Source organism: Mauremys reevesii, linkage group 3, assembly GCF_016161935.1.
Source record: "Mauremys reevesii isolate NIE-2019 linkage group 3, ASM1616193v1, whole genome shotgun sequence".
Lineage (NCBI taxonomy): Eukaryota > Metazoa > Chordata > Testudines > Geoemydidae > Mauremys > Mauremys reevesii.
The window spans coordinates 150,268,815-150,294,750 of NC_052625.1; the positions used below are offsets into that span (position 1 = coordinate 150,268,815).

The following is a 25,936-nucleotide window of genomic DNA, read 5'->3' on the forward strand; positions in this document are numbered from 1 at the left end:
GAACTTGTGGCACAGAAAAACTCCTGGGTGGTGTATGAAGGACTGTTCATTGTCCAGAGCCCTTGTTGGCGTTGGGGTGAACTCTGGCAAGCTTATTAGCCTTTGCATATGTTCTTTTATTGTTCTCAATGTTTTCTCTGTAATGCTTTTACCTTAAGAATAAATCTGCTTGCTTAGAAAGAGCTGTGTGATAGCGGAACTGTGGGCAATTCCATTGTGTAACACAGGAGAGAGAAATGAAGCATGCCTGCTTAGTAATCCTGTCTCTTGCGGAGGATATCACACTATAGTAATGAACTGTGTAGCCTGGAAATATCCCAGTCAGGAGGGAGAGAGATGTGGATCTCCATCCAAGAAAGGGGATGGCTGAAGAACCTAGAACGTAGAGTGCTGGACAGTGGGGAAATATAGGTGCCGTCACCCTGAACTGTGACAAGGCCACTACCCAGAATGGAAAAATTTTAAGTCATAACCTTTTTCCGTGACATTGTCATTTTCTGGAGGAACTTCTGGGGGCACTGCAGTGGGCAGAACTTCCTGTCATGTCATACTTATCTCACCCATCAATCTTTGACATTTGTTAGAGGTGGGATACTACTAGCATGGAAACTTCATAAGACTACTATATTGAGATGTGCCAGATGGTATGGGCAAAGGAATTATTTAATAACTTGTGTATATATAAATGTTATCTTTGATATTGTAGATATCTAGATATTGTATTATAGCTCCATAGGATGGGATGCAGAGTTCCCCAGGAACTAAAAGCTTTGTGTGTGTGGGTGTTATACTGCAAATCCCAGGACAGGTAAACTTCTCCAGATAAGGTGAATTGTATATACCAGTTGAGACTTGGTTGAAAAGGTCCAGCAGACAAATAAAGGGATTTTGGTATAAAGAAGGAGTATGAACTAAGTTATTTTTGGTCCAAATATTAATATGAAATTGTAACCAGGAAGGCAAAACCCAGCTTGAAGTATTGAAACCTGCCAGGGTCTCCGGGAAGAAGATGGGTGATAGCTGGTAAGCTTAGCATAAGTATAGACTGTTTATTGTTTTGACATTTTTCTCTGTAATGCTTTTGTTGTAAAATAAATGTATTGTGCTGTGTGTAAGCTGGCTAGTCACTAGTAGTCAGTCGATTCTCCCTTGAGACCATGAGAGAGAGAAAACTGCATTTGCTGGACTAAAGTCAGACCTACTAGGATAGTGACAGTGAATTGCATGGGGACTGCAAACTTAAATCCCTGGTTTGGAAGGAGAGAGACATGGGTCCCCCCATTAAGAGGTGGTGACTGGAAGCCTGAGACCTACAGGGAAGCCCTTGAGCAGCCCACAGAGGGGACAAATGTGCAGTTATCCCCAGAACTGTGAGACTCAAGTTGGACTGAAATACTCAGCCAGGGGGTGCTTGCTCCTGACTGAGGTTTTAACGTTAAATTAAATTACAGCAGGTGATAGAGGAATGCTGTAGACAACTGTGGTCATGCTTTGAAATGACCGCTTTTTTCTTTCCACCACTCTCCTGGCAGTGAAAGTGAGCAAGATCTGGTCACTTACAAATGGGCTGTTTCTGAACACCATCTAGGTAGCTATAAAAGGACTGCTTCAGAGGTATGAAGCACCAGAAAACAAAAGTTTGCAACCACAGCTGAAAATCCATCCAGACCTGAAAGAGTGGAGCTTGTGAATTGCAAGGGGGCACTTGGGATCACTCATTAGGGAACTGGAGCAGAAACAGCAATTGCCAGAAAAATAGGAAGCTGTAGTTGGCAACCAGGCATAATGATAAGCGATAAGGATGTTTTTTAAATATTGGAGCACGAAGGGAAAAAAAGGAGTAAGTGGAAGATTGAATGGCCCCTGGAAATAGTCACATCTGAACACACATATATGCAAAAGGTCATGCTGATTATCTTGTTTATTAAATGGTAAACAAATAACTGGTTGCACAGGAGTGGTTTCACAGGGCTGTCAAGTGAGTGATAAAGACAATTATATCTGCATTTCTCATATTTAAATAAGAATGTTTTTTACTACAGAATTGATTTATCAAATACAGCAATAATAAAGAGCTGCTATATTGTTTCCAGTATCGGGATTTAACAAAGACCTTTCTATAAATAGGGTAGGTGCAGTTTCTGTATGAGTGTTTGTTTTGTTACATAAGTGCCATATTTTACAAGGCACTTTGAGATCTTCAGATGAACTACTGCATATACTTAACGCAAATATTGCATTAGAAAAAAAATAGGGTTCTGAGGGGAAATTGGATTTATTTATAAGATTCAGTCCCTGCATTCTCGTTTGGAAGCTTATAAGCTTGATCTGTCCAATAAGAGAGGGAGTTTAAAATTAAATGAATTCATGCAGAGCATTTGCACAATGTAAGTGAACATGGTTTCCAAAAAAAATAAATAAATGAGTTTTATGTTGTGGGATGGACATTATTTTACAGTTGTCTAAACCCAAACAAATGTAGACCAGGTGAACTTTGATGTCCTGGAATATATGCATTTCTATTCAACTCGACTATATTACAGCAGCACCCAGAGCAGTGGTGGGCAAACTTTTTGGCCCAAAGGCCACATCTGGGTATGGAAATTGTATGGTGGGCCATGAATGCTCATGAACTTCGGGTTTGGGGTACGGGTTGGGGGGGGGGGGATGAGGGCTTGAGCTAGGGGTGTGGGCTCTGGGGTGCCGGAGGATGGGACTAAGGGGTTCAGAGGGCAGGAGGGGGATCAGGACTGGTGCCAGGGATTGGGGCACAGGAGGGGGTCAGGGGTGCAGGCTCCAGGGTGGCATTTACCTCAAGCAGCTCCCCAAAGCAGCGGCATGTCCCCCTCTCTGTCTCCTACATGGAGGCACGTCCAGGTGGCTCTGCACACCACCGTTGCAGCCAGGGCTGGCTCCAGATTTGTCATCGACCCTTTCCATTAGCTGCCCCAAGCACCAAAGGGGGAAAAAAAAAATCAAGCCGTGATTGGCAGCACTGTGGCAGCAGCTCTACCGCGCCGCTTCATTCTTCGGCAGCAATTTGGTGGTGGGTCCTTCCCTCTGAGAGGGAGTGAGGGACCTGCTGCCAAATTGCCGCCGAAGACCCGGACGTGCTGCCCTTTTCCATTGGCTGCCCCAACCACCTGCTTCCTTTGCTGGTGCCTGGAGCCGGCCCTGCTTGCAGCTCCCATTGGCCCCATTTGCTGGCCAATGGGAGCTGCGGGGGCAGTGCTTGGGGCAGGAGCCCCCTAGCTGCCCCCTACGTGTAGGAGCCAGAGGTGGGGATGTGCCGCTGCTTCCAGGAGCCGCGCAAAGCAAACCCCCGACCCCACTGTCCGGCAGGCGCTTGAAGGGCCGGATTAAAATGTCTGAAGGGCCAGACGCAGCCCTCGGGCCATAGTTTGCCCAACCCTGACCTAGAGCCTTCAATCAAGATTGAGGCTGAGTTGAGGGGACAGAAGAGAAGAAGTCACATGATTGGTTCTATTCTTTTCTCAGCTTATCTACTTGCTTGCTTACTTATACTCTCATCTCAGTTGCTGTAATTTTTAAGCCTCACATTGTCTCTGATTCAACAAAGCAATAGGTAACAGTCAATGTTTTTTACATTGATTCTTTACTATCTGAATTCAACTTTCAAGTAATGAACCTTTTTTAGTCCCATTGATGGCCCTTGTTTAGCATAGTTTCCCACCATAATCAAGAATAATGTGGATGCATCACCTGATCTCACAAACATTTTTTATCCGTAAATTCTCTGGATACAGAGATTACCATGTTCCCATAAATTGGCAGGCAGTGTTTTCTTGATAATTCTCAAATTATATTCAAGTTACCCAGTGTGACTCTAATCATAAGCAAACACAAAGATCAATTGGAAAGACATGGCACAGCTTGGAGTGATTAGCATAAAAAAACCATAAAAACCAACACAATTCTGCTAAAAACAAAGAAAAAATGCCTCAAACGAGATAGAACATATATATATATATATATAGCACAGACAGAGTAGATATATTACTAGCAGTAGTACAGAAGGGCACAGGAACTCCAAACAATCCCCACTGTGCTACGGCCATGGTGTTGTACAGAGAGGAAAATAGTCCCTGTGTCAAAGAGCTTACAGTCTAAGGCCCCAAATTCAACAAAGCAATTAAGCATGTGCTTAACTAAAATTCCTTTGACTTCAAGTTCATTAATGTTGTGTACATGCCTGAGCGCTTTGCTAACATGAGCCAGAGATGATGAAGTAGCTTTAGTCAAAATACATTATATTTAAGTTGACAGAGGGGTTCTTTAACCTCCAGCCACCAATTCTTGTTATCCTTTTCTCCAATAAATTAAAACCAGGCAAATTCAAATAAAAAATAAAGCCCCATTTTTAATAGGGAGGGTAATTAATATTTGCAACAAACTATCAAAGAAAGTGGTGGATTTTCCATCTCTTGCTGTCTTCAAATCAAGACTGGATGCCTTTCTCAGAGATACGCTTTAATCAAACAAGTTATTTGGCTCAATTCAAAAGTAACTGTGTGAAATTCTGTGCCCTGTATTATACAGGAAGTCAGACTAGATCTAATGATCCCTCTTGGCATTAAAAATATATGAATTTATGACATATTACATCACATGGGTTTAGATCCAAAAGAAAAGACAGAAAATCTGTTGTAAATGTAGCAGTTTATTGAAAGTTATGGGTAAAATTTCTATCTAATAAACTGAATTGTTCTATTTTGAACAAACTGTTTTACATAAATCCAGAAAGATAAGGACAGATAGAGACAGCTCCTAATTGTAGATATAAAAGCCCTGATCTGCAAATAGCATCTGCATTGATGGACCATCTGACCCTGACAAAGGTGCCACATTGATTTCAATAGTTTAGTCTCATGCTGTATTGCTAAATTCATTCAATGTGTGTTTGAATTGACTTCAGCAGGACTTTATACAGTTGCAAAAACTAGTTTGTGTGGATTTGATTGCAGGACTGGGGCCATAATTAGTAGAATCTATTTCTATGTTAGATGCATTAACTGCCCCCTTAATCTGGAAGTAGCGTTGATATTTAGAAGTAATGGTTTCTTTTTATGCTGTAGGGATTGTATATTTTTGGTATTATAGCACCTCACTAGTTATGGTGACAGGTACTATTATATTCAAAACTCCCATTTCTATTCCTTACAACTTAAAAAAAATTGGAATTTTCTTTAGACTCAATGGACAGAAGAAATCTCTTTGAAAGCTTGAAAAGAATTTTGGAGGCCTGTGTCAAAGGCATTTGCATCAATGGGAGCTTTTCCATTGACTTCAGTGGGCTTTGGATTATGCTGTTTGTTTCAACATTAGAAACAAGATTTTTGGTTTCTCATTTCCCATGATATGTTAGCCAATCGAACAATTATTTCTTGTTCACTGCTCCTGCTATCATAGCTCCTAGGTATCTTCTCCCTTTGTATTGTTCCCATGTTTCAATTTGGTTTACTGACAGCTACAGGAAACTGTTGAGGAAAATGGTGAAGCAGTAGGAGAGGTCAATCCATTCAAAGGTCGATGATGTATTCTGTATATACATCATGAAAGGACATACCAGGGAATAGTATTCTGTAGTGGAATCACAGAGAAACTCCGTGGCTACTCACTTGCCACTTGCTCTTGGAGCAAATGATGAGAAAGTGCTCAAAGTATAAGATGTAACAAAGATGAGAGGGAAAACAAACAAACAAAACTAGGACAAGTTTAAAACATTGAGAGAGCTGAATACTGTTTTAAAAAAATGGTGTATGTGTATGAAATCCTGGCCCCACTGAAGTCAATGGCAGAACTCACCTTGACTTCAATGGGGCATGGTTTTCACCCAAGGTGCATAAAATTGTCTTTAAAAATGGAAAACCCATTCAAATTAGAAAGGCTGAATTGACCACTGATGGCCAAATTTTCTGTTGATGTTAATGAAGTCAATCTGCACCCATTTATACAAGTAGAGAATTTGGCTCCTGATGTCAATTAAAGCCACATCGAAGCAAGCATCTACACACACAGACCTATGTCTAGAATCGGGTCATCCTTTTGTATGCAGGCTATACAACGAATGGATGTTTCAACGCACTTTGCTCTTACGGTTATGCTTACATATAGACAGGTCTAGTTTTACCCCAATATACTCCTATAGCTTCACAGCCACATAAAATACAGAGGAAGCCCTAGATGTTTTGTATCTTAAATATTTGGGTGAGTTATTCTACATTTCTGGCCTACATGCTTTAGGAATTTTTGTGCCAGAAGGGCAAAAACACTCCCATGTAAAAAATAAAACAGATTCAATCTAGAGAAAAAACAAGATCAGTGAAAAATTCCCTTCTGAGCTACAAAAGAAAGCTTGGCTACTCATGAGCAAAAAAATGAGTAATCCTAAAGATGGCTGAATAATTCATTGTGAACAATATTATTTGTGACTTTTCCCATTATTTGACCAGAATTATACAACTTGTTAGGAATTTTGGCCTTTGATGAATCATTAGTCCGACCTTTTCCCCATGATTTGATCAGCAATAGCATAGCAATACACAGGAGACCCTGAGCCCACAACTGACCCCACATTGGTGGACCCCCATTGGCCTTTGGGGCTCTGGGCAGATGCTGGGTTTAGGGAGATTGGCCATTCCCCCACCTCCTGGTGACAGTGCACTATCCATCTTGAAAACTGCATAAATGTCCTTTCAAAATCTTCAGAAAGGGGAAAAAAGTTGGGAAAATTAAAATGACTTCCCCATATGTTCCCATTTTTGAGAAATGGAAAAAACGGTCAAGTTGTTCAAATGTCAGATATTGATCATCTCTAGCTATTTTGCCTTGCAGAAGCATAACACTAGGCACTAGTGCTAGGAAAGTGCATTCAGCATAACTGAACCCTTAACACAATGCCTAAAATTGTTGCCCATTGTTATGTTTTTCTTATAGTGTTTTATAAAAGAAAAAGGTCCATCAACCTCATATGATTCTGACACATCCATGTGGCTCTTTTGAATGGATTTTCACCATGATGTGTTTTAAAGCTGTAGTGTGTGTGACAGTCCATGGGTAGAGACAAGAGAGAAAAAACAAGACACATCCAAAGGCTTGCGAACACTCCTATTGTGTTTACCCTGGTTCCACGCAATTATTAGCCTGGTGTAAAGGGGACCAAGTACAGCTTATAGTAGCCCTAAAATACAGCTCTCTTTTATAGACAGAACTAGATACTGTGTCAAACAATAGTATAAAGAAGTTAATAAAGCAAAAAGGATCCAATAATGATTATACCTAATTTATATACCCAGTTCAACTTTTCAGGAAGGAAAATAGAAACAACATACCCAGATGTTTGGATCCAGATCAGGGTCTTTTTCTCTGTGTATATTATTAAGATCAATTCAAGAATAATTGCACTTGACATTTTCAGCTTATATTTGAAAACAAGAACACCTAGTTGTATGTTAATGGTATTTTACTATAAGTTAGAAGTAGAGTCCATTCAAAAACCTTCTCCTATGCTCCTGCCTTTAAGTACTGTAAGCTCACCCTTGGTCATAACTGGCAACTCTTGCATATCTGAGGCTCAACATGCAATCGTATCTTATTTGTTTCAAGAGATTTTTTACTTTTGCTTGCTGAAAATCTGGCAATAAGATGACTAAAAGCAAAAAAAAACCCGGTACTCTGACTATTCAGAGATTTTTGTGGTGTTGTTCTAACCATTTTGGTCCCAGATATGAGAGAGATAAGGTAGGTGAAGTAATATCTATTATTGGACCAACTTCTGTTGGTGGACATTTAAATTCATAACTCTACTAGAAACCGTGGACTTAAAAAAGACACTGGTTTTACAGATCATTACAGACATTTGTGATATACTCTATTGCCTGTCAATCCTTAATTTCCCACTTGATTTTAAGTGGTTTCCTAAAGCCTGTGTAAATCTCTTATGCTTATCTGTCCCACCTTATATTTAGCTCACCCTGGTTACCTTCTCCAAACCAAAAGAAGAAGAAGAGCTCTGTGAAGCTCAAAAGCTGCTGGTGGAAGAGACAAGAAGTCAATCCAATAAAAGATTTTACCTCACCTACCTTGTCCCTCTTCACAGATTAGCAGAAAGTAAATATCCAAATGAGTGTGAAGATAATACCATTAGAGGGACATTGTCAACTTGAAATCCAATCAGTGTTTTAACAGCAAAATTAAAAGCAGGTTCAGATACTATACCTAACCCAAACTCCTCTTGGCCAAAGTTTGTAGTTTTACAATGACATTTTCCCATTTTAAACATTCTGGCCTGGATCTACAAAAGGACGTAAGCATTGCAATGCCTCCCTTATAACCTTTAGCCAAGTAGTTAGGGTTCTCATCCAGGATGGGGGAGACCCTGGTTTAACCCCTTCCCCTGCTCCCAAATGAGGAGAAGGGATTTGAACAGGGAGTTCCCATCACACAGATTAGTGCCCCAACCACTGGACTATGGGATATTCTGATGTGGGTCTCAATCTCTCTCCTGTTGAAGCCATTCCACATTCTATTAAATATTAACAGGGCCAGAGAGAGCATGAGACTAACTCTGGAGTCCATTGGTTAGGGCACTCCCTGGGACATGGGAAACCCCTGTCCAAATCCTTTGTTCGCATCTGGCAGAGACTGATATTGAACCAGCATCTTCCAGATACTGGGTAAGTTCCCTAACCATTGGGCTAAAGCTTATGAGGGAGGTTGCTGCTGCCGTCACCTCCTCCTCCTCCTCTTCTTTGCCATGCCCTTCCCCTTGTTTTGTATGGAATTAGGCATACTCAGAGCAAACCAACCAAATCAGGCCCTGCAGGTGAGCTAGGTGGGGGAATGCCTATCTTCACCTGTTTTGAGGATCATGCTGGTGAAAACTGATTAATTAGCCAGATGTGCACAGGACACAATAGAACAGACTACACAATCTACAATCCAGTGCTGAGTTCCAATACCCTTCCTCATGTTGCACATTACTCCATAAACAGGAGGCAAGCATCATTCACATGCGAGCCCTGTATCTCTGTAGTGTCATCTCTGCCCCACACCCCAAGGACATGGCTTCAGTTGCAGCAGGCTACCAGGGCATCACCTTGCTCTGTGTGGGAGTTTTTATTAACGATCTATAAGGCTACATTTTAGTCACAGATATTTTTAGTAAAAGTCATGGACAGGTCAAGGGCAGTAAACAAAAATTAACAACCCGTGACCTGTCCGTGACTTGTACTACATACCCCTGATTAAATCTTGAGTGCTCTGGGGGTGGGGAGCAGCCCAGGGGAGCCATGGGTGCTGTTGGGTTGGGTTGGAGTGGCAGTGCATGGCCCAGGACTCCCACTTTGCTGGAGGTGGGGTGGGCAGCAGCACACAGACTGGGACCCCCACTACTGCAGAGAGGGGTGGGGAGCAGGGTGGCCCGAGACTGTCCCAGAAGTGGCCGGTGTGGCTGGCCCAGGGGTTGCCCAAGCTGTTCAGGTGGTTCCCGGGCCAGCTGCACTGGCCTCTTCAGAAGTCATGCAGGTCCCGGATAAGTCACAGAATCTGTGACTTCCATGACAGACTCTCAGCCTTAATGATCTCTAGGAATTATCTAGGCACATTTTCCCCCATACTCTATTTTGTGTTTTTCATTACATAGTCTTTAAAGCAACAATTAACTTAAAATATCAAAATACTTAAGGGTCAGAAAGTTCTGAGTACTGCTCCCAAACAATATTTCTGCCATAGCAAGCTTCCTAATTGTGTACTGTTAACATTAAAAAAGAAAAGCTTATCTCTCCTACCTAAAGTTTCAATCACATGCCCAACTTTATATCCAAAAATCCTGTATAGCACTACCAACTAAGTGCACATGCAAGACACCGGTTATGTACTGTGAGCTCTGAGGATCAAGAAAAGAACTCCTTCAGTCTGAAGGCATGTCAACCAGACTTCCTACTCAGACAGCAAAACCATCACTATCATAAACAAATCAAGAGAATATAAAGTCAACCAATGTTATATAAAGTAAACCACATGCTGCTCCTACTGGATTCATATGGATATGTTGGGCCTTAGAATCTAGATTCCAGGTAGGTCTTATGCATTCCTAGGAATGGAAATGCTACATAATGGCTGGGTAGGGTACTGGAGGGAGAGCAACTGAAACATCTGATTGAGAGGGGAACCTTGCTACCCTGTTCTGTACCTGATTCGTTTCCTCTCTAAAGAAGCAGGAATAAACTTGAGACCCTTTGTAGCATAAGACCCTACTCAGGAGGGAGAGGTTTAGGTTTCACTTTAAATGGATTTATGATGTTTGTACGAGGAAGTAATAACCATGACACAGGATATTATTGCTTTTTTATTTGGTTCACTAAAAGCTCAGTAAATATAAATGACTGGGAAAGGATATTTTACAAGAAGAAAATACTCAAGTGGTGCCACTCCCTGGCAACAGGCCTAGAGCAGGAATTAAGAACTACATAAGCCTATTTTGCTTCAAAAACCCATGTCTGAGAGTGTCTACACACTGAATTATATGGTCATCCTCCTTCACTCACCCAGCCAGTACACGTTCAACTGCAGGCTACCCTGAAGGCATAATTTATTCATCCCAGGATGCATTTATGTTCTCATCTGAGACTCAGAGTTTTTTAAATTTTACATTTAGATTAGGTGGCATATAAATAAATGTATGAAGTTGAATACTTTTTGTACATCACAGCATATGATGAAAGAAAAAAACAATGAAATATATTATCATATGGTAAAGATGTGTGTTCACAATTTCACAAGAAGTGGATCAGGCAGATTGTCTTCCACTGTCAAGACTTAAAGGAAAATAAATTAAAAAAAAACAGAATAGCTTCAAAGCACCTTGGAACTAATGGGAGTCCTTCCATTCACCCAAAGCATAACAAACCCACCAAGGGGCATCATGGGAGTTTGAAGCAGGACGTTCAGCACCAAAGCATAAACCTCTACCACTTGGAGCTAAATGAATAACTCCAGCAGACAGCAGCAATAAAGGAGTGTTATGTGGACTAGCTACAGAAAAATCAATACAACACACACTTTAAAACCATACGACAAAGAAATTATAACCATTTTCAAATGACTGATAAGAGTACATATTACCTAACTATTAGCATTGTGGGAAGAAATGGAGAAAATACAGAGTTAAAAATACACATGGAAAGATATACATCATCTGTCTCAAACTAATTAGCTAAAACCAGTAGTAGGAGTTGTGTAATCTGTAAACAGTTTTTCAGTTTGTCACCTATGCAGTAGTTCAAAACAATTTAAAGATAAGGAAGGTTTTTAATTTTTCTCCATGTAAGTTTTCTATGAGGGCTACTGCATAGCAGGAAAGCTTCATAGTTAAACCTTGCATACTTTAATAAAATATTACACTTACCTCTTACTAAATAATTTTATAAACTTTGGTGCAAGAAGATCTCTTACTCTTCTGTCATCAGGAGGGGCCACTGCTTCAGTTTCACTCCTCCAGACAAGGTATTTTAGCCCTCTAGACAAAGCCAAAACTCCTTTGCTTCTAGGGTAATGAAAAGTCCAGTGGAAGTCCACACATATACACTCCTCAAGACAGGGGCTCTAACACACCCCTTGGCCCAGGGGTTCATAAGAAGTCATTTAAACAAACAAGCCTTCACCCATCAGCACAAGAGCTCACAAGCAGTTCCTCTTCCAAAGCCCTTTAATGGAGTCTCCTTTCTCCAATCCTCTCATCAGTCTTAGGTTACTACCTGAAAACACCGTTTCTATGCATGCTTTTCCAAGAATTTTGGCTGTTCTTCTGAGCTTCATGAAAAACTCCTCTCAGGCTCTTTGTCTGGAGAGATCCAACTGCAAAACCTTCTCCATACAAGTAGAGACCTCACCCCACAACTGGTCTGCCAATTATCTCACTCAGACACACCAGATACCTTGCTATGAGGCCTACAACTTCCATAGTCCCTCTACACTACAAGTCCCAGAATGCCTCGGTTCTAGAACTTGGTTGCCTCAAGCTATAAAGCTGCCTTACACATTCCATTACACTTGACTCTTATGTATCTGTTTTTGTATAACATTTTTTAAAATGTTATAAGATTTTTGGGGTTTAAGTATAGAGGGGAAAAGTGAGTTTTTAGAGGAATATGATGTTAAACTGTGCTCACTCTAAATAAAAAATTAAATGCAACTGTAGCACTACATAACTTAATGGTAACAGTGGTAAGATAATTACTTGCAAAGAGCAACTGTAAATATTTTAATGGTGAGCATTGCCCTTATTAATACCCTCAACTTCCCCCAGATGTTAATGCAAATATATATATCTACAGACATTCAAACTATGTTATATTTCTTGCTCTATATCAGGAAAAATAACATGCTGCAGATACTCAGTACACTATTTTCAAATGCCCCCAACTTAAATGTTTCCAAAGCAAATTTCTTAAAACAAGATTAAGCATGCATTCATCATTCAGGACTATACATCTGCCAAGTCTGAAGTTTTAAAAAGAAATCTGTTTGAGTTATGCAAGTACAGAAAAAGTCTTTAAACAGCAGAAAAAGAATATTATTTTGATGTTCATGTAACTCAAAAACATCCACAGGGATTTTCAATTGAACTGTCCAAAAGAACTCAAATCTGGCCTGATAGGGGGCTGAAATTTCTTATTAGGTACCTTTATAAAAGATATAACAACTGAAAAGAGTGTTTTAGAATTAGGTGCTATCTCAACCTTATCTACAGCATTACAACAATCATATAATAACACCTGGGAGTTCAATAAGCATGCAACAGCCCTGGGCTTCACTCTGAGTTGATGACAAGCAGCTGAAATAGCAGTTGGTGGTGATATTGTGGCAGGATTCATTTTCTGTTGCCATATCATGTTATTGGAGGGCATAGCTCAGTGTTTTATGGGAGTCTTGCTGTAAGTCAGGTATATAAGAAGGCTAAAGGCAGAAAGCTATATGATTACTATTAAACCTTAAAGATTAATTGAAATGGTGTCTAGGCTAGGCAATTTATAAGCTCACCTTTTTAAATGTAACAGCAACCACCTTGACAATGATATTTGAGAAAACTCAGTTTAAAATTGCATATTTTTCATTGTTCTCACAAATGAACTAATTCTTTCTTAACAAAGATCATTAAAATAAGTTTAAATAATCAGAGTAGTGAGAATTTAACACTAATAGCCCAGCCCATCACAGGCTAAAACATTTAGTCATTGGGTTAGAGAAAGCATGGGAATTACTCTGTAATCTAGGGGTTAGGACACTCCTTTAGGATATGGGAAAGTCCCTGTTCTCATGACTGTTTAATTATTTATACATTGTGGACTGGCTTCAACAGGAGAGTTTGAGAAAGACCCACCCCTGAATATCTCACAACCCAGTGGTTAGGGCACACTGTGGAAATGTAGGTTTAAATCTCTGCTCCACATCAGGCAGTGGGAGGAACTGAACATGGGTTTCCCACATATTGGGCAAGTGATCTAATCACTAGGAGGTAAAATGGGGGGCATCGCTATCAGCTGCATTTTGTAGGGGGCCTGATTTGTTAGATGGCCCTAAGTAAGTATACTGGATCAGGTGCCATGAGTGAGGTAGAATAGCTAGTCTGAGGATCCTGTAGGGGGTTAGGAAGCAAGAGGCTGTCTCCATAGCCTGATGGTTAAGGCACTCACCTTGAGTATTGGAGATCTGAATCCCCATTCTGCACTGACTCAGGCAGAGTAGGGAGTCAAACCCAAGTTTTCCCTATCCTGGCAGAGTGCGGTCACTACTGGGCTATTAAGAATTTCTGGGCAGATATAGATCCAGCCAACCCACAAAATTCCTGACCTGCTCACCCGTCGCACTTTTGCAAAGGCTAGATATCTTTGAGCACATCTACTAGATCAGGGTCTGTTGGCAAGATAGGCAGGGGAACCTAGTTTGAGAATGCCTCCAGGGCTGAGGAGTGAGCAGGGGCTCTGAGCAGCTCATTAGGACTTAGATGACTTTGCACATGCCCACCAGTGGAAACTTAGGCACCTAGAAGTTAGGCAGCAGCTGAGCAGTGGTTTTGTGAATGTCAGTGGCACCTCAATAAGTCCCTCTGTAAGTCTAGCCCTTAAGTCTTGCAACACTAAGCAGAGCAATGCCTAATTACCTTTAAGAACCTGGGCATAAATCTCATGGTAACTGGTAGCAAACCAGGTGAACCGTGAACTGAGAGAAGCTTTAATTTAGGCTTCATTGGCTGTAGCAGGGGGTGGATTCCTGGTGATGAGACAGGTGCCTTGTAAAGGACTTCTCTTCTGGGATTTCCAGAGAGAATAGCCTCTAAATACCATAGATCCAAAGTCTTAGTCAGTCAGTTACTGTAAAAGGTAAATGCAGTTATTTCTTAGCCCAGCCCTTTGAAGGCAGCTCACTATTATTATTAGTAGTAGTATTTATAGCATAGTAGTGCCTAGAGACTCCAACCAAGGGCACCATACCGGTTTGCTAGGCACTGTACAACCACAAAATAAGAGGCAATGCTTGCAATCTAAATAGACAAGACAAATAAGGGCTGGGAGAAAGGACGTATAATTATCCCAGGTAAGGACCTAAGGCACAGAGCTTATGTTTACACTGCATTGTAAACCTGGGTCTGTAGGACCTGAGCTTGTGAACGTAGTGTTTCCAAACCCACGCTTGAGTATCAACACTGCATTATAAAGCTGTGTTTACAGTTGCTGAACCAGGGTCTCACAGCTATGCTAATGTGTTCATATTGCACTCCAAAGACTTTCTGACTAGGGTCTGTAGCATAACCTGCAGTCACACTTCAAAATGACAGGCCTTGGGGTCCAACCCATCTTCTAGCAGGGCCCTTGGATCTGGGTCCTGAGTTCTTCCAGACCCAAGTCAGACCGATTTGTGTGTGAATGGAATTTGTCTGTGGGGCTTAGGCTGAAACCCTGAGCCAATACTCACAGGAGTAGCTTCTGTGGGGGGGAACCCTGATATAGGGTTTGCAAGTAGAGAAGAGAAGCCTTCAGTAGCCCAAGGGGGCAGAAGAATTATTGAGTTTTGTATGGACTTTTGTTGGCTCTTGGTTATGACAGACGGGAAGGGGTCTGAATTTAGATGATATGACTGGAGGGCTGAGACACAAAAGAGCTGAGGTCTGAGGCAGGCAGCCTGCAGGAAGTGCTGGAGCCAAAGATAGCACCAACATCCTGCACCAATGTAAGGGGGTGTTCCCAGGGCAAATGAGCACTGCCACACCATGTCTTCTGAGTCCTGTTCCAGTGCCTTAACCACAAGTCATCCCCACTCTTCATTTCAATCTTTGTATTAGCACTATTTGATTTATTTGGGGGGGGGTATTATTTCCAAAAGTGACTTAGGCACCTCACCTATCCCAAAATGTGTGCAATTTAACAATATATAATAAAGGGGGAGCCAAAATAGCAGGGATCAGAATAAATGCACTTTGCTGCTATTCAAAGGTATATGCACAGCTTGATGGATTTACTCCATATGTACTTTAAAATATATAAGATAAATATTTTCTTTTATGAGACATACATTTAACTTACTTTTTGTGGGTATTGCATTACAATTGGAGGGATCTGAAAGGAGGTTAGGTGAGAGGCTTGCTAAACCAATTTTGGGAGGGCATTCCATGCACACAGGAAATTATGGGGAAAATATGAGGATTATTCTTGTAATATGCCATGACTCTTTGGGCCTTTCAAAGATCTCTGTTCTAGAGAACAAAAGGCTGTAGACCTTCAACCTCAAAACCAGGGCATGATCCTGGTGTCATGGGAGGGCCTCAGCAAGGCCCACTTTGGATTTGTCTTGACTGGGAAAAGTAGTCAGCTTTAAGTGAGGTTTAGTTAACACGTGGCCTGTTAGCCTTAGCCTGACCTGAACTTTACTTTTTTTTCTAGTGTAGATCCAGGGCAAATCCTTTAGCCTATTTTTAGCTGCTTATGTTCCACCATAAGTCTCTGTTGTGGCTATGGAGGACGTGGAGATTGGCACTCAATCTAATGCTCAGAAGACTTAGGGTAGTCTACACTACGGGACTATTCCGAATTTGCATAAACCGGTTTTGTAAAACAGATTTTATAAAATCGAGTGCGCGCGGCCACACTAAACACATTAAATTGGTGGTGTGCGTCCATGGTCCGAAGCTAGCGTCGATTTCTGGAGCGTTGCACTGTGGGTAGCTATCCCATAGCTATCCCATAGTTCCCGCAGCCTCCCCCGCCCCTTGGCATTTCCGGGTTGAGATCCCAGTGCCTGATGGGGCAAAAATCATTGTCGCGGGTGGTTCTGGGTACAGCCTCACCCCTCCCTCCCTGAGCAGCAGACAACCGTTTCGCGCCTTTTTTTGCTTGGTGAACTGTGCAGACGCCATAGCACAGCAAGCATGGACCCTGCTCAGCTCCATACCGCAATCGTGAATGTTTTAAACACCTCACGCACTCTCATGCAGTCTATGGTGAACCAGGACCTTCAATCCGAGGCGAGGAGGAGGCGGATACGGCAGCGCGGCGATGACAGTGATGAGGACGTAGACAGAGAATTCTCTCAAACCGCGGGCCCCTGCGCTTTGGAGATCCTGATGGTAATGGGGCAGATTCTATCCATTGAACGCCGATTTTGGGCCCGGGAAACAAGCACTGACTGGTGGGACCGCATTGTGTTGCAGGTGTGGGACGATTCCCAGTGGCTGCGAAACTTTCGCATGCGTAAGGGCACGTTCATGGAACTTTGTGACTTGCTTGCCCCTGCCCTGAAACGCCATAATACCAAGATGAGAGCAGCCCTCACAGTAGAGAAGCGAGTGGCGATAGCCCTGTGGAAGCTTGCAATGCCAGACAGCTACCGGTCAGTCGGGAATCAATTTGGAGTTGGAAAATCTACTGTGGGGCCTGCTGTGATGCAAGTAGCCAAAGCAATCACTAAGCTGCTGCTACGAAAGGTTGTGACTCTGGGAAACGTGCAGGCCATAGTGGATGGCTTTGCTGCACTGGGATTCCCTAACTGTGGGGGGGCGATAGATGGAACCCATATCCCTATCTTGGCACCGCAGCGCCAGGGCACCCAGTACGTAAACCGGAAGGGGTACTTTTCAATGGTGCTGCAAGCACTGGTAGATCACAAGGGACGTTTCACAAACATCCACGTGGGATGGCCAGGGAGGGTTCATGACACTCGCGTCTTCAGAAGCACTACTCTGTTTAAATGGCTGCAGCAAGGGAATTACTTCCCAGACCAGAAAATAACAGTTGGGGATGTTGAAATGCCTGTCGTTATCCTGGGGGACCCAGCCTACCCCTTGATGCCATGGCTCATGAAGCCATACACAGGCAGCCTGGACAGTGGTCAGGATCTGTTCAATTACAGGCTGAGCAAGTGCAGAATGGTGGTGGAATGTGCATTTGGCTGTTTAAAGGCGCGCTGGCGGACATTACTGACTCGCTCAGACCTCAGCCAAACCAATGTCCCCTATGTTATTACTGCTTGCTGTATTCTCCACAATCTCTGTGAGAGTAAGGGGGAGACCTTTATGGTGGGGTGGGAGGCTGAGGCAAATCACCTGGCCGCTGATTACGCGCAGCCAGACACCAGGGAGATTAGAAGAGCACACCAGGAAGCGGTGCGCATCAGAGAAGCTTTGAAAACGAGCTTCATCAATGGCCAGGGTACAGTTTGACTGCTGTGTTTGTTGATGAACACCCAACCCCCTTGATTGACTCAGTCCCTGTAAGCAACTCCCCCTCCCCCTTCGAGTACAGCTTACTTATGCAAATAAAGCCACTCTCATTTTAAAAGCATGAATTCTTTATTGATTCATTATAAAAAGAGGGAGAGAAGTAAGGGTGTGGTTTGGGAGGAGGATAGGAGGGATGGAGAAGGCCATTAAAATAAAAAATTCACAGTAACGACATCCTTCTGGTTGGGCTGTCCACGGGGGTGGAGTGGGCGGGTGCACGGAGCCTCCCCCCACGCGTTCTTACACGTCTGGGTGAGGAGGATGTGGAACATGGTGAGGGTTGAGGGTGGTTATACAGGGGCTGCAGCGGCACTCTGTGATCCTGCTGCCGTTCCTGAAGCTCCACAAGACGCCGGAGCATGTCAGTTTGATCACGCAGCAGCCCCAGAGTTGCATCCCGCCACCGCTGATCTTCCTGCCGCCACCGCTGATTTTCCTGCCGGTCTTCCTGCCGCCACCTCTCATCTCGGTTGTCCCTCCTGTCCTCACGTTCATCCCTCCTGTCCTCACGTTCACTGGCCTCTCTCCTGTAATTTGAAACCACGTCCTTCCACTCATTCAGATGAGCTCTTTCATTGCGTGTAACTTCCATAATATCCGAGAACATCTCATCTCGCGTCTTCTTTTCCTCCGCCTTATCTGTGCTAGCCTTTGGGATGGAGGAGGGATGGTTGAAAAATTTGCAGCTGCATGAGGGAGATAAATATTTAGAAAGATACATTTTACAGAACAATGGTTATACTCTTTCACAGTGAACAGCACTATTCACCTAGCACATGTGATTTCCCTACAAGGTCGCATTTTTCATCTTAATAGTGAGTGCTTGCAGCTCTGGAGTTACAGATCTCACAGACACAGGTCCAGGCATCAGAATTCAGCTTGCATGCGGCCATGGTAAGCCACTGTCTTTCGGCTTCTGTAGTGATTTACCCCTCCCCCCCAACGCATGGCTAATACCACGCTAGCTCCCTGCTAATCAACAACCTTCCCACCCCCCACCCACTGCGTGGCTGGTAGCTTGGGGAAGATCGCCGCTGACCAAACACAAAAAAGATCATCGGCATTTCACTCCTCCTCCCCGCTCGCCACGTGCAGGAAAGTTTTTTTAAGCTGCTGCAGTCCACGAACCCATTAGAAAAATGGCCACCCCCCTTACTTAAATTCCTGATTTTTAACCAGGTTATCCTGAACGATATCACTTTGCTGAGGATAACAGAACAAGATAAAGAGCGGATGCTTCTTGAATGCCAGCAGTCACCTGGACCATATGCTGCTATGCTTTGCCACGCAATGATATCTGATTACTTGCTACATGCATGGCGTGGTAAAGTGTCCTACCATGGTGGGCGGAAAAAGGCTGCCTTGCCCAGAAACCTTCTGCAAAGGCTTCTGGAGTACCTACAGGAGCGCTTCATCGAGATGTCCCTGGAGGATTTCTTCTCAATCCCCGGACATGTTAACAAACTTTTCTAAGTAACTATACTGTCTGCGAATGCATCCCAAGTCCTCAGGGCAAATCAATCATTAAAAAAGGCTTGCTTAAAAAACAATGTTTGCTATTTGCAAAGGTACACTCACCAGAGCTCCCTTCCATGGCGTCATTGTCTGGGATAGTGGCTTGTGAGGGCTGGGAGGACGGTAATTCCGTCAGGTGATAAAAAGCTCCTGGCTGCTGGGGCTCACGGAGTGCTGTGTGCTCTCTGCTAGGTCTTCCTCCTCTTCTTCATCTTCATCTTCCCCGTCTGCATAATCCTCAGCCATGGCAGAGATTACAACCCCACCTCGGAATCCACGATCAGGGTGGGGTACTTGTGGCGCAGCCCCCTAAAATTGCATGCAGCTCAGCATAGAAGCGGCATGTTTTTCGACCTGCTCCGGACCTTCCGTTTGCTTCTTTGGTTTTCTGGTAGGCTTGTCTGAGCTCCTTAACTTTCACTCTGCACTGCACTGAGTCTCTGCTGTGGCCTTTATCCGTCATAGCCTTAGAAATTCTTTCAAATACTTTTTCATTTAGTCTTTTGGAACGCAGTTCTGTTAGCACTGAATCCTCTCCCCAGATAGCGATCAGATCCAGTACCTCCCGTGCAGTCCATGCTGGGGCTCTTTTACGATTCTCAGGAGACTGCATTGTTAACTGTGCTGATGAGCTGTGTGTGGTCACCTGTGCTGATGAGATCTCCACGCTGGGGAAGCAGGAAATGAATTTCAAAAGTTCGCGGGGCTTTTCCTGTCTACCTGGCCAGTGCATCCGAGTTCAGAATGCTGTCCAGAGCGGTCACTGGTGCACTGTGGGATACCGCCCGGAGGCCAATACCGTCGATCAGTGGCCACACTAACCCTAATCCGATATGATAATACCGATACTAGCGTTACTCCTCTCGTTAGGGAGGAGTACAGAAACCGGTTTAAAGAGCCATTAAAATCGATATAAGGTGCCTCCTAGTGTGGACGGTTGTGGCGTTAAATCGGTTTTAGGCTCCTAAAACCGGTTTAAACGCCTAGTGTAGACCAGGCTTCAGTATAACATACATATATGGCACCCTGTTTTAAAAAATTAAGATTAAAATAAAATAGTTTTTGAGCAATCCAGGCTCCTGAGTAACACAAATCCATTAAAAGAAAATACATTTGGCAAGTAACACCCCATTTCTTTTAGCCACTGTAAAAAGCTTATATGTTCTGCTTTTAAATCCAAGCACCCATTTAGAGAAGTAGGTTTCTCAGCCTTTGTCTTGAATGTTGAAACTCAGTTGAGCAAATTGGACTGAAATTATAAAAATAATGATTTTGACCCCTTTACAACTAGAAATTCAGTTATAATTAAGTAGAGTCACCATTAGAGATCAAATTTCACTTCTAGAATCACTTAGAAAAGAGAATCTGTCCGAACCTGAGCTGTTGGGAGTAGTTACACAAACAGCACATGCTGACAGAAACTGAAAATCACATGAAGAAAAGATGACTGCACCTGTCAGCAGCATGGCTCAATATGCTGTTTCATGTAGAGGCCAGGTCGGTCTTCAAAGAAAGGAGCTCTAGCTGAGACATCTATCTTTTAGGGGCTTAAGCTTGACAGCTGCTTGACAGTGTCACTGAATGAGCACTTTAGGGGAGTTTTCAAACAAAGTGCCCTCAGCAGCCAGCAGAAACTTTACCAGCCTTTGGTACATGTAGTAGTTAAAGCTCTCACTGCTTTCCCATTAGGATTACTCCAGGGTGTGTGTGAACCACAATGATTAGTCTGCTTGGAAGTCTATGAATGAGCTTCATTTGTAGATGCACAGTATAAAATAATCTTTAACCCATGTGCTAATATAGAAATAGTACAAACCATATACACAATAATTAAGGCCAAGATTTACTCGTGGGTATTTTTAGTGAAAGTCATGGACTGGTCACGGGCAAGAAACAAAAATTCACAGGCTGTGACCTGTCCGTGATTTTTACTAAAAATATCCTGACTGAATCTTAGCTGCTTCTGAGGCCCCAGCTCACCACTGCTCTAGAGGGCCCAGGTGGTTGCCAGCTGGCTCCTGCTCTGGTCAGGGGGGCTGACTGTCCCTGGCTGCCCACTGCTCCGAAGCCCTTGGGACCTCTGCTCGTATGGCCTCTAGGGCTGCCCCTGGGACTGCTGCTCTAGGACCAGCCCTGGGACTGCTACTGCTTGGGCGGCCCCTGGGGCCAGCGGCACTAGCTGCTGCTTGGGCAGCAGCTGTTGCGCTGGCCCTGGGGCCACCTGTGCAGCTTGTCCCAGGGCCAGTTGTTCGGGCCTACCTGGGGTCAGCCACACTGGCAGCTGCGGAAGTCATGGATGCCCCGGAAAGTCACAGAGTCCATGATTTCCGTGACCTCCAAGAGAGACTCACAGGCTTAACAATACTTCACATCTTATCCATGTGCCTCCCACTGTTACCCGAGACCCAGACTGTGCAGGACTACTCTGTATGAGGGGGTCAAAGTGAAGGGAAGGACACCAGGATCCCATGCACAGTAGGCAGGCAGAATTGCAGACCCTGTGCTCCCCAGACACATGCCCCCAGCGCCTCTCTGGCAAGAGGGCTCAGGGTGGCAGATTCAGTACCTGGGTCTCCTATTAGCTCATTGCTTGAAGTTGGCTAGAATTCAAGTTGACAGTGTTCTTTCAAGAATCTTTTTCAAAATATAGAGATTTTATATTTATTTTTCATTTGTTAATATGAGGAAAATAAAGAAATTGAAAGCCGAGATTACTGCTTCAGTTGTAGCCAAAGCTAAAGCACATGGGCACTGTTCTGTACAGTAACCAACCTGATGCTGTCAAAAACACATTTTTCCCTTTTGTCATGTGTAAAGGGGGCTGCTGGCTCCTCACTGAAATTTAGTGGGTTTTTGGTTGCCTCTCCCAATACTACAAGAAAGAGGAAGGGCCAAGGAGGAGTCAGGATCCTGGCCCTCTTGGCCAACAGGGAAAGGCCAGCACTCCAAGTCAGCCAGATTGACAAGCCGATCAGGCCAATAAGGGAATCAAGAGCTCAAGGGCCATCATCCATGTGAGCTGGGGCTGCCAGGGCAGAGCTGAAGAGAGTGTAGCAGCCCAGAACAGAGCTGAAGTGCAGAGCAGAGACAGGGAGAATGCCACAGCCTGAGGAGTTAGAGCAGCAGCTGGAGACGGAGAAGCATCAGCGCAATAGTGGTGGAGTGAGTCTCCCGCTCTCATGGCAGGGTTGTGTGCGCTGATCTAGGGAGAGAGGAAACAATGGGACCCTTTCCCAAAGTGTGTCAGGAGGGCGTTAAGTGCCAGACCCACTGTGGGGGACATTGCCAGTCAAGTGGCAGACCCAGAGGGGGATGTAGCCTGACAGGGGGCCAAGAGAAGGTGGAGAATAGGTTCTCTCATACAGAGTCCAAACCATCCTGGCCGAGTGCCACACCAGCAGCATCACAGCAGCACCTGGAGGTCCAGGAAGAAAACACTGGACTTGTAAATTTTTTGTAACTGTAAAGTTTATTGTAGTTTAAAGACTGCTTCAGTAAACTACACCCAACCCGTTTCCTCACAGTGCTCACAGTGTGAAGCATTTTGCAATACCCAAAGAAATGGTTGTTGGTGTAAATAAATTGTATATATGTTTAAATGAATTGCAGTGATTACTGCATCTGGATGGGACTGTTTATATAGTATTTGGTTAAAAAGGTATCCTGGAATGGGGCACCCTTCTTCCTGCCCAGAGTTGCCTATGGAGAGACTGAGGAAAACACCCAGGACCCCCTGGGCTCAGTCCTCCTGTGATGCTCATATGGGCCAGGAGGGAAAGTCAAGTTGGGCTGGTATCTGGGTGACATGAATCAGGGCTGGGACTCAGATTCTTTCATCACTCAATTCAACCAAGGCCCTGATCCTGCAGTCCATCCACACGCAACAAACTGCAAGATTGGGCCTTGGTGACTTCTAATCTGGGTTTGGTTTAATAACTAACAATCTAGAACAGTGGTTCTCAAACTTTTTTTTTGTGGACCACTTGAAAATTGCTGAGGGTCTCGGCGGACCACTTAATGATCCTTCCAAATGTTGTTTGTACCATTAGCTAACTATTTTAAAGAGCTTTGGATAAAAGTGCTATATAAAAAAAACCCTTTAATAACAATAAATGTTTTTTGTTCTACAAATAAAAGCACACAACTCATATTTTAATATCAGTAGTCTTATCTTTCTAATGTGATGGATTTGCCCTCTCTCCCCCACAGCAGCAGCCCCCAATCTGGGGCTGGGAAGGAAGGGGGTCTCTCCCCGATAGCTGCAGCCCTGCAGTTGCCTCTTTCTCTGGCCACCACAGCCCTGCATGTCCCAAATTCCCCCCACCCTCTCTTCTCACCCACTGCCCCCTCCCACCTACCTGCTATTCCCCCCAAGGCCACCACCTCACCTTACTTGTGCGTCTTCTCCAGGGTCCAGGCACCTAATTATTGGAGCCATGCCTGCGCGGCTCCACTAATTAGGTGGGTGGCCCTTCATTGTCTCATGTGCGGCCGCCCAAGCGCGCACCTTAGAGGGAACTATCTGCGGACCACCTGAATGGAGCTCGTGTACAACTGGTGGTCCACGGACCACAGTTTGAGAACCTCTGTTCTAGAGGTAAAAGGTTTCGTTATCAGTGCCTGAGCCATCCAGTCCCTTACCTTGCCATTCATAAAATATCACAGACTCAAGTGATATTGACAGTGTTTTGGTCCCCAGTACAGTAAACATTCTCAAATTCTCATTTCACTTTTTGCCAGTGATTCACATCAGCCCAACATTGTTTCATACACACCAAAGCCAAACCTTGAGCTCATCAGAGAGTAGGCTCTCATTCTAAATGTATAACTGTTGTTTCAGCAACTCCACTGGAACTCATGCTTGCAGGAGATTGATATCCTGCAGGCTTGTTGGTTTAATTTTTTACTTGTGCAAGGGAAGAAGTATGGTCACTACTTATCACCAACCTAATGAACTCAGACAGGTGATCTAACCTTCAGAAAAACTGTGTTCTGATGGGTTGGTTTATCAGGATTGTAACTCCATTACATTTTCTGCAGTTTCACTGAATATGATGATAATATTGTTATAATACAACGTCAGCTGCAATGAGGCTATTGTCTTGCCCAGTTGCTTTTCTCCTTGACATACTCATTATGCTTTTCTGCATGAAAATATTTTTTGTTTATAAATGATTTACAAAGTAGGTTTCTAACATCACAAATAACCATCTTTAAATCCTACTGATGTCTGAGTAGTAGCTTGTCAGAGAAAGGCACTGACTCTGGGATTCAAGTGCAAATCCAATTTATTTCAGTCTCCAATGGCTAGCAGTTATATACTTGAACACAATTTGGCACAATTGGCAGCTTCTATTCAAGAGGAACTTACAAGTGAGCTAGTACAAAAATGTAAAGAGCTGCTGCCAAACTCCATTCACTTTATTTCACAAAAATACCCATAATGTATATTTTCCACTTCCTCTTTCAATATTTACCAAACTATTTATATTTAATGATTGATCGTGCTCCCTTTGAAACAGGGGGAATGGGAAAAATCTACTGGCTTCACTGCAATCTGGATGGGACTGTTTATATAGTATTTGTGACACTACAGTTTACTACTATGGATCTGACAATGACAAACTATCAGGCTATAAATCTGGCAATACCATTGATTTCACAAGAGAAATTCTGAATAGACCTGCTATAACTGAGGGCAATCCTTAACCTCATAGCCTACCAACTTGTTCTGTGGGTGAATTCTTCTTTAAAAAAAAATTCAAAAGAAACACTCACTCTGTAAAATTTGCAGTTGAAAGTATGGCTCAGGTGTGGGTTATGAGGAATGCTGGTCTGAGCATTTATTTGGCTTCTGAGCCTCTTTAGGGTTAAAATCCTATAAGAGTGACAAATATTGCTTATTACTAGCAATTATTTTAATGCTTTCTCATCAGAATTCCTACCGATAGCCCACATGTGACTGGTCTTTTTTTGAATATACAAAAAGAGACTCTGTCAACATCCATGATTGTTATTTTTCCCAAAGGGTTCATTGACCTGAATCGTCCATGCACACTGTAAATACCTTTACACAGTGTAAAGCCCAGACCCTGAGAAAGAGCTCTGTGTAACTAGAAAGCAGGTCTCTTTCACCATCAGAAGTTGGTGCAGTAAAAGCTATTACCTTATCCACCTTGCAGGGGTTCTGGAACAATTTTTATAGTGGGGATGCTGACAGACATTGAACCAAACTGTAAATCTTGTATATAATGGAAACCACTTCAAGCCCGGGGGTGCGGTAGCACTCCCACACCCCTAGTTCCAGCATTTCTGCCACCTTGTCTCTCTTGTATACTGGGATCAATACGCCTACAACACTGCAGTCTGTAAATACTGCCTGACTTCCTTCTCTGAATCACAACTAGAACACTAATGTTATCCCTCACCAACTCACAAATGAAAAAGCATAGAATTTACAGACCAAATATTTCCAAACATGGGTGCTTGGAAAATCCAAGATTCTAAATCCACATTCAGGCACCTAAATAAATGGCCTGGTTTTCAAAAGAACCCAGCCGTTTCCATTGGCCATAGCATCCATTTTTTAAAAGCTTTTCCATAGTATGGTTCTCTGTGAAAAAAAAT

At 43.4% G+C, this 25,936-nt stretch overlaps 2 long non-coding RNA genes across 2 annotated transcripts in view; one reads left to right on the forward strand and one right to left on the reverse strand.

The window, feature by feature from the left end:
- LOC120400015 overlaps window positions 1-12,713 on the reverse strand; it is a 220,658-nt gene extending 207,945 nt beyond the window's left edge. The window contains exon 1 of the long non-coding RNA XR_005595465.1: window positions 11,429-12,713. This is a non-coding gene — a long non-coding RNA (uncharacterized LOC120400015). The remainder of the gene's footprint in view (window positions 1-11,428) is intronic.
- A 1,577-nt stretch (window positions 12,714-14,290) lies between these two features.
- Window positions 14,291-25,936, forward strand: part of LOC120400016 — a 30,535-nt gene continuing 18,889 nt past the window's right edge. The window contains exon 1 of the long non-coding RNA XR_005595466.1: window positions 14,291-14,616. This is a non-coding gene — a long non-coding RNA (uncharacterized LOC120400016). The remainder of the gene's footprint in view (window positions 14,617-25,936) is intronic.